Source organism: Tupaia chinensis, unplaced genomic scaffold, assembly GCF_000334495.1.
Source record: "Tupaia chinensis unplaced genomic scaffold, TupChi_1.0 Scaffold000198_1, whole genome shotgun sequence".
Taxonomy (NCBI): domain Eukaryota; kingdom Metazoa; phylum Chordata; class Mammalia; order Scandentia; family Tupaiidae; genus Tupaia; species Tupaia belangeri.
This window is the reverse complement of record NW_006159673.1, coordinates 122,069-128,909: the sequence shown is the minus strand read 5'-3', so window position 1 is coordinate 128,909 and position 6,841 is coordinate 122,069. Positions and strand designations below refer to the sequence as shown.

General features: G+C 39.3%; 1 non-coding gene across 1 annotated transcript; it reads right to left on the bottom strand.

Annotated features, from left to right (window-relative positions):
• Positions 1-2,530: 2,530 nt before the first annotated feature.
• On the bottom strand, positions 2,531-2,635 carry LOC114007572 (U6 spliceosomal RNA). The gene has a single exon (XR_003549180.1). It is a non-coding gene; the product is annotated as a U6 spliceosomal RNA (small nuclear RNA).
• Positions 2,636-6,841: the final 4,206 nt, after the last annotated feature.

Sequence of the window (6,841 nt, the reverse complement as noted above, 5' to 3'; positions counted from 1 at the left end):
AAAAAAAAGCAAAAATTTTTTTCTTTAAAGCTTCTACTGTCTTTTTCAGAACAAATTTGTAATTTCTTTTCTAGTTTCACCATTCTCTTCATCTTTTTTTCTCCAGGAAGTTTTAAAATCTCTTCTAGTTTACTCACGCTTGCACATGAGCCACGCGTTCTCACGGCTGTTCTGCTGACCTCTGTGCAGAAACGGTGCTATGGAGACACGTCAAAGGCTGGGTGGTTCTCAGACTGAGCTGGCCAGTCCATCCTGGTGAAGTGCTTTTGCTCGCCACCATCAGTCTTATGCATCATTACAAATTTCTGCCTCATTCCTATGGTCTAAAATGTTCATTTCCAGGAGGGCATCTATACATTTGTAGTTATGCTGTCATGTTTAGGTCCCCAACAGAAGCCATTATGTTCAGCAATTATTTAGGAAGGGCTGGGGAGGGGAGAGAGCTAACCAAATTCATTGTTAGCACACATTAATTCATTGTGTGAAAAATGTATGTATTTATTCAACATGTATACTTTAGTACAATGTGTCGGTTTCCTATTGTTGCTATACCAAATTACCACAAATTTAGTAACTTAAAACAACAAAATGTTATTCTCTAACAATTTCGGAAGTTGAAGTCTGAGATATGCCTCACTGGGCTAAAGTCAAAGTGTCATCAGGGTTGTGCTTCTTTCAGGAGAGGCTGAGGAGGACCTGTTTTCTTGCCTTGTTCAGCTTCTAAAGGCTGCCCACATTCCTTGGCTCAGGGCCCCCTCCCAATGGCAGCTCCAGTCTTTTCCCCTGGTGTCGGCATCCATCGTGGGGCTTGGTCCTGCAAAGCAAAAGGTTGGGGAAAAATAAAAGGCACAGAGACAGAAGTGCAGGTGAACACAGACAAGCTGTGCTGCTCAGAAGTGCTGAGCATCTTTATTTATACATTTTACAAAGCATGGTGAGATTTTTTTATAGGCATGCAGGAATGTGGTTAAGGTCTCACAGCCAGAGATAAGCAACTTCAAAGTGTACATTTTCAGGGTCTTGTTGCTGTCATTCGTGACCCGGGTCTGCATCATGCCATCAAGCTAGCTTGTTTATCGGGAGGTGTGCTAGATTATTGAAACTTCAGTGAAGGCTGTTTGATTACTTTAGAGAGGATAGTGGGCAAGCCATAAACATTGTATCAAATGGGTATTACATAACCTAGCCAGGGTCAGGATGTTTCCTCTGCCCCATGAATATTTTCATGGAGCCCCTTGCATCCTAGGTATGTGTCAGCTGGTTCTCAGTGAAGTGATTAATGAGGCATTCTGATAACTGCCTTCTGCTATAGGCTGCATACCCTCACACACTGGCACCAGGCTGACACTGACTTTTCTGCCTCACTGTTTCATATTTAAGAACCCTGGTGATTACATTGGACCCAACTAGATAACCCATGCCAATCTCCCTATTTTTCCTATTAGTTAAGATTTGTTTAAAATAATCAACACATAAAAATAGCTCCTTTAAAATGTTTATTCCATCATTAAAAACATTTTTTGGGGGCCAGCAGGTGGTGTAGTAGTTAAGGCACTGAACTCCCACAAGGCCAACCACAGTTCAATCCCTAGACCTGCCAGCTTGAAATTTATGTGTGTGCATGCCCCCAAATCCTGAGAACAGAGTGGGAAGGGATTGTGTCATGGCCATCCCCCATGAAGGGTGAGTTCTCACTTCCTCTCTCTGTTTCTCAGGTGAATGCAAGTGCCCTATAGCAAAAATCTCCCTAAAAATTAATATTTTTAATTCACATTTTATTGTTTGTATTTGTGAGGTTACAATGTGACTTTACAGTAGAAGAATACAATGTGTGATGATTCATTCAAGGTAATTAGCGCTCCCACCACTTCAATCATTTGTCATTACTTACTGGGAACATTAAAATTCCACCTTATTAGTTACTTAGATACACAGCAAGTTGTTGTCTTCTATTTTATTCCACTGGGTTTTATAATACTAGAAATTGTCCCTTTTAGTTATGTACAATTTTTATTTCTGTTAATCCATACCCTTCTGTCTTTTTTTTTTTTTTTTTGAGAGGTTTTTGCTATAGGGCATATGTGCATGCCAGAAAAAAGAGAGAGAGAGACAGAGAGACAGAAACCAAGAAATCACCCCCTAGGGGGGATGGCCACACCACAATCCCTTCTCCTCCATTCTCCTCCTGGGATCTTGTGCACACACACACACACGCCCAGCATGAATTTAAGCCACCAGGCCCAGAACTTGAACCATGGTCAATTACATGGTAGCCCAGCAACATAGCCACTATGCCAAATGCTGGTCCACGTACCCTTCTATCTTAACTCCCATCCTTCTGAGTCACTAACAGTAATTCTTCATCCTTTTAACTCTAGAAAGTTATTTTTCCTCCCAAATTTTCCAGCACAAGGGAGACCACTGGTTTCTCTCTATTACATGGTATTTCAAAATCTACATGGCCTGACTTATTTTACTTAATGAAATCTCTTTTAGGCTCCCCATTTAACATCAAGTGACAGGATTTCTTAGAAATATGGACTACTTCATGATTGTATGCCATCTTTGCACGGGGGTCATGCTAATATTTTCTGTTTTGTTCCAATTTTAGTATATGTGCTGCTAAAGTGAACACTAGTATTTTTATTTTAAGATCAACTGACTAGCAATCTTAACTCCATCTGTTACCTTCATTAACCTTTGCCATGTAATGGATCAGATCCATAAATTCTGAAGATTGGAGACTGGACATCTCTAAGAGTCATTATTCTTTCTTTCTACCACACCTGCTTCATAGCAAGAAAAATCCAGAAAACAAGGTGGAGGTAAAGTTAAATGATCTTGATAATTGAGAGTTTGCTTTGATTGCAGAAGTATGTCTTCTAGAGTCTCCTCAACAGAGTTTACTATCAAATTTAAGTTCCTGACAAAATGAGTATCAGCTCTCCTTTTCTGAATAATTTGCCTGTTAGTTGCAAGCCTTTTAGAGCAGCATTTCCCAAATACTTTGAACACATATGTTTTATTATAATATTAATACAATTTTACACCATGTTGGTTATGACATATTCAGCCTCCATGGATTAAGAAATGCACCATAGGGGCTGCCAGATGATGTGATGGTTAAGGTGCTGACTCACACATGGCCGACTGCAGTTTGAGTCCCGGACCTAGTGACTTGCTTTCTCACTGTCCCTCTCTTTGGTAAAATTAGAATGATAATAACAATAAGTTAAATTAAATAATTATTAAAAAAAAGAAATGCACCATGACAAAAACTATGGTAATTTTACTAATTTTGTTAAAGAATTATTTTATTTAACTTTATTTATTTTATTTTATTTATTTTTTTTATTTTAATTTGACCAGGAAAGGACAGAGAGACAGAGTGAGAAAGCAAACCTCCAGGTCTGGATCTCAAACTGTGGTCAGCCATGTGGGAGTCCAGGGCCCTTAACCACCATGCCTGCTGCAGGCCTCGATTTTACTAATGTCTAAATAAGTGTGTTTGTTACACATCACGGCATTTACATGTTTCAGATGGTGGGATGTATTAGTTCATGACATGATACCACATACTCATTTTACACACATTGCTTTGTACACAAGAATATTCAGGTGCATAGAAACTTTGTAATAACTCTTCATTCCAGAAGTTCCTAAAAAACAAGATCATAAACAACTACCTAAAAGTCAAAAATCTCAAATCTATCTCTACAATAGTCACCAACAGTATTTTCTGTTCAAAAAGGCATTGCTTCCTCTTTTACATTAAAAGAGAGGAATTAACCAAAATCTACATGGCAAAATATGTTGAAAATTCTAAAAAATAAGCAAGTAAATTGGTTTTTCAACTTCATCTCTGGTAGCTGCCTAGTATAAAAGAAAAATATAATTTTAAATTAATGTAATTTACAGAATTAAATAAAATGCAGTCATTACGTACTTCCTAGTAATTTAGCCTGCAGTACTCAGAACCAGTTCTTGAAAATCCTGTACCAAATGCACATTTAAATTTTATTTCCAGTTAAGCCTTCAGAAAACAGAATGCCCACCTTTATGATAAACCCAACTTCCAAGTAAAGGATCCTTTGTTGGCATTGACAACAATATTAAATGCCCACCTGAAACCTGAAGTGTATTGTTTTTATTGAGTTCTCTATGAAGAAGAGATTGCTGTGGTTTGTGGAGACAAAATCAGAAAATAACTTTAAAAAATAACATAGTTTCAAAAAACATGTTTTAAAATTTTCCTTTATGAGTGACAGAAAGAGAATGAGAGGCAGAGAGAACAGCATCCACAGCAGGGTCTTGAACCCTCAGTTCACTCCCAGCGTCAGCCTTCCAGCTCTCACATGTATGTGCGGGTGTGTGTAGAGAGGGCGCTGGATGAGACCTGACACCCTCCCATGTAGGTCAGCCTCTCAAAATGTCGTGTGTTCCCTCTGCACCACCATTTGGTCCTTAAAAATTATGTCTGATGGGATCCATAAGCTCATTACCATACATAGACAAACAGCGTGCCCTATATATTGTCATAACCTTTCCTTTAATTTTTTTCTTCTGGTTTTTATGTTTGATAAAACTATTAATCAAAATATTTATTAAGAAAGAGAGGAAAGTTAGAAGTTTTAATAATCCTCATAGTAAAAAGAGTCCCTGTTCACTTAATGATATTTACTTGGAACAGAATACTGTGACGAGTGAATCTTGTGACAAAAATCATGGTTTAAATGAGATAATTGAAAATTGAGGCTCTTAAAAAGCAAAAATCATCGTGGGGACCAGCAGTTAGCATAATGGACTCCCATGTAGTCGACCATGGTTCGAGTCCCAGACGGAGTGGCTTAAACTCACGCCGGGCATGTGTGCATGCGTGCCCAAGATCCTGAGAGGAGAATGGAGGAGAAGGGATTGCGGCGTGGCCATCTCCCCTGGGGGTGGGGGTGATTTCTTGCTTTCTGTCTCTCTGTCTCTCTCTGTCTTTCTGGCGAACGCACGCGCCCTATAGCAAAAACCTTTCAAAAAAAAAAAAAAAAGCAAAGATCATCATTCAATTATATAGTTTGGCAGACAAATACGCCTCTTCACCTTACCCCTCTTATTTTAGTTAGATAATGCTTCAGATGCTTTGTCTGTCAATAAGATTGAACTTGAAATTCCTAGAGCTACAGAGAACAGCAGGTTAACTTAGATGAAACAGTTAAAGTTGTTTGTACTTAAATATGTCTTAGACATGTACTTCACAGGCTTTTTGGATCAGATGTCTGTATTATGATTTTATTTTCAAATCATTCTTTGTCTGGATATAAGATTGTTGTGGGCCTACCAATGCATGAGTGACATTATAATGTATAATTTCCTAACAGGAAACATTCCCTCCGATTAGATGGAGAAGGGGTGAGATGAGAGGAGGATGCTGGCCTATTTCCATTGCTGAGGGCGAAGGACAGAGAGCGTTCACAGGTTAAATGGTGCGTGAAGCCGGCTGCCTTGCCGGGAACAGGGATGTGCACCCTGTGAGGCCGGGCTCACAGCGCCCCTGGATGCCGTGCTCTGAAATGTGCCAAGTCTGCTGCCATTAGCAGCGTGTGGATCAGGAGTCCAACGTTTTGGTCTCATTTACATGGCTGAACATGTACTGAGAATTGATCATTTATCATGGACCTTTTATAAATAATCGTTGAATTTTTTCTCAAGAAAGTATTAATCTCTAGGACCAGTGGTGTCTAAGCAGCACATCTTATTTCTCATGGGGCATTAAATACATTTTTAAGGTAAATTCAGATCAGAAATCTACATTAGTAACTTGTAAATTGCATGTTGTTTAGGAACGCCACATGAAAATGTTTCATTACCAGGAATTTTATACCTAATAGGGTATGAGTGAGGACAGAATTTTGGCTTTTTCCTTCACAAACTATGTAGAAACATAGAACAAAATTCATCCAAGATTACATATCGAAATGTTAAGAAATCGTGTCTTGCACTGATTAGATGTGGTTATGCAGAGTTGAAGCCAAGAGACACAATGGCATGTAAATAGATTCATGCCTCGGCCTGTCCTGGGCTTGTAAATTGCTCGCTGTGTGACCTGCCGGCTAGTTAGCCTCACTCTCCTTCAATTGTCCCCTTTTTAAAATGGTGATAATAATAGTACATGCCTCAAAAGCTTGTCACGAGGATTGAATGACTTAATAAAGGTAAAGTACAAGAAACATTGCATAGCATCTAATAAGGATTTTTTAGAAAAAATAGTATTAACTCATTCATTACAAGTGCCTAGGACATACAAGATATTGTGCTCTATGGAGTCTCCAAGGCATGTAAGTTGTAGCCCCTATTCTCAGAGAACTTCTACTGTAGAATGACAGTGGGTCTTGCGTCCATCATCCAAGTATAGCATGGTAAGGATTCTAATAAGAAATCGTGTGAGAGGTTATGAAGATACTTGACTCTGTTTTGGGTTTAAAGGAAGGCTTTTTGAAACAGGCGATCTGAGTTGCTTCTTGAAGATAAGTTATCTAAGTGAAGACGCTGAGGAAGGACATTTCAGTTAGAAAACAGGATGAGGGAAGGCACGGGAGGCATGAGATAGCAATGATAGATGCAGGGAACTTCCAGCAATTCCAGATCAGAGAACTTCATCACAGGGGCCTGCGCCTCTGAATGCTCCCCACGGCCTCACCTTGGTTTGTTTCAGGTAAATCAAACGCTTCCACACTGGTCATGGCCACGCCAATTCAACACAGCGCTCACCACCCCTTTTAAGTTAAGCAAACCTGGGAATAAAGATTTGGGGACAGGTACTGTGTTGAAAGGTGATTCCAGAAACCAAAGT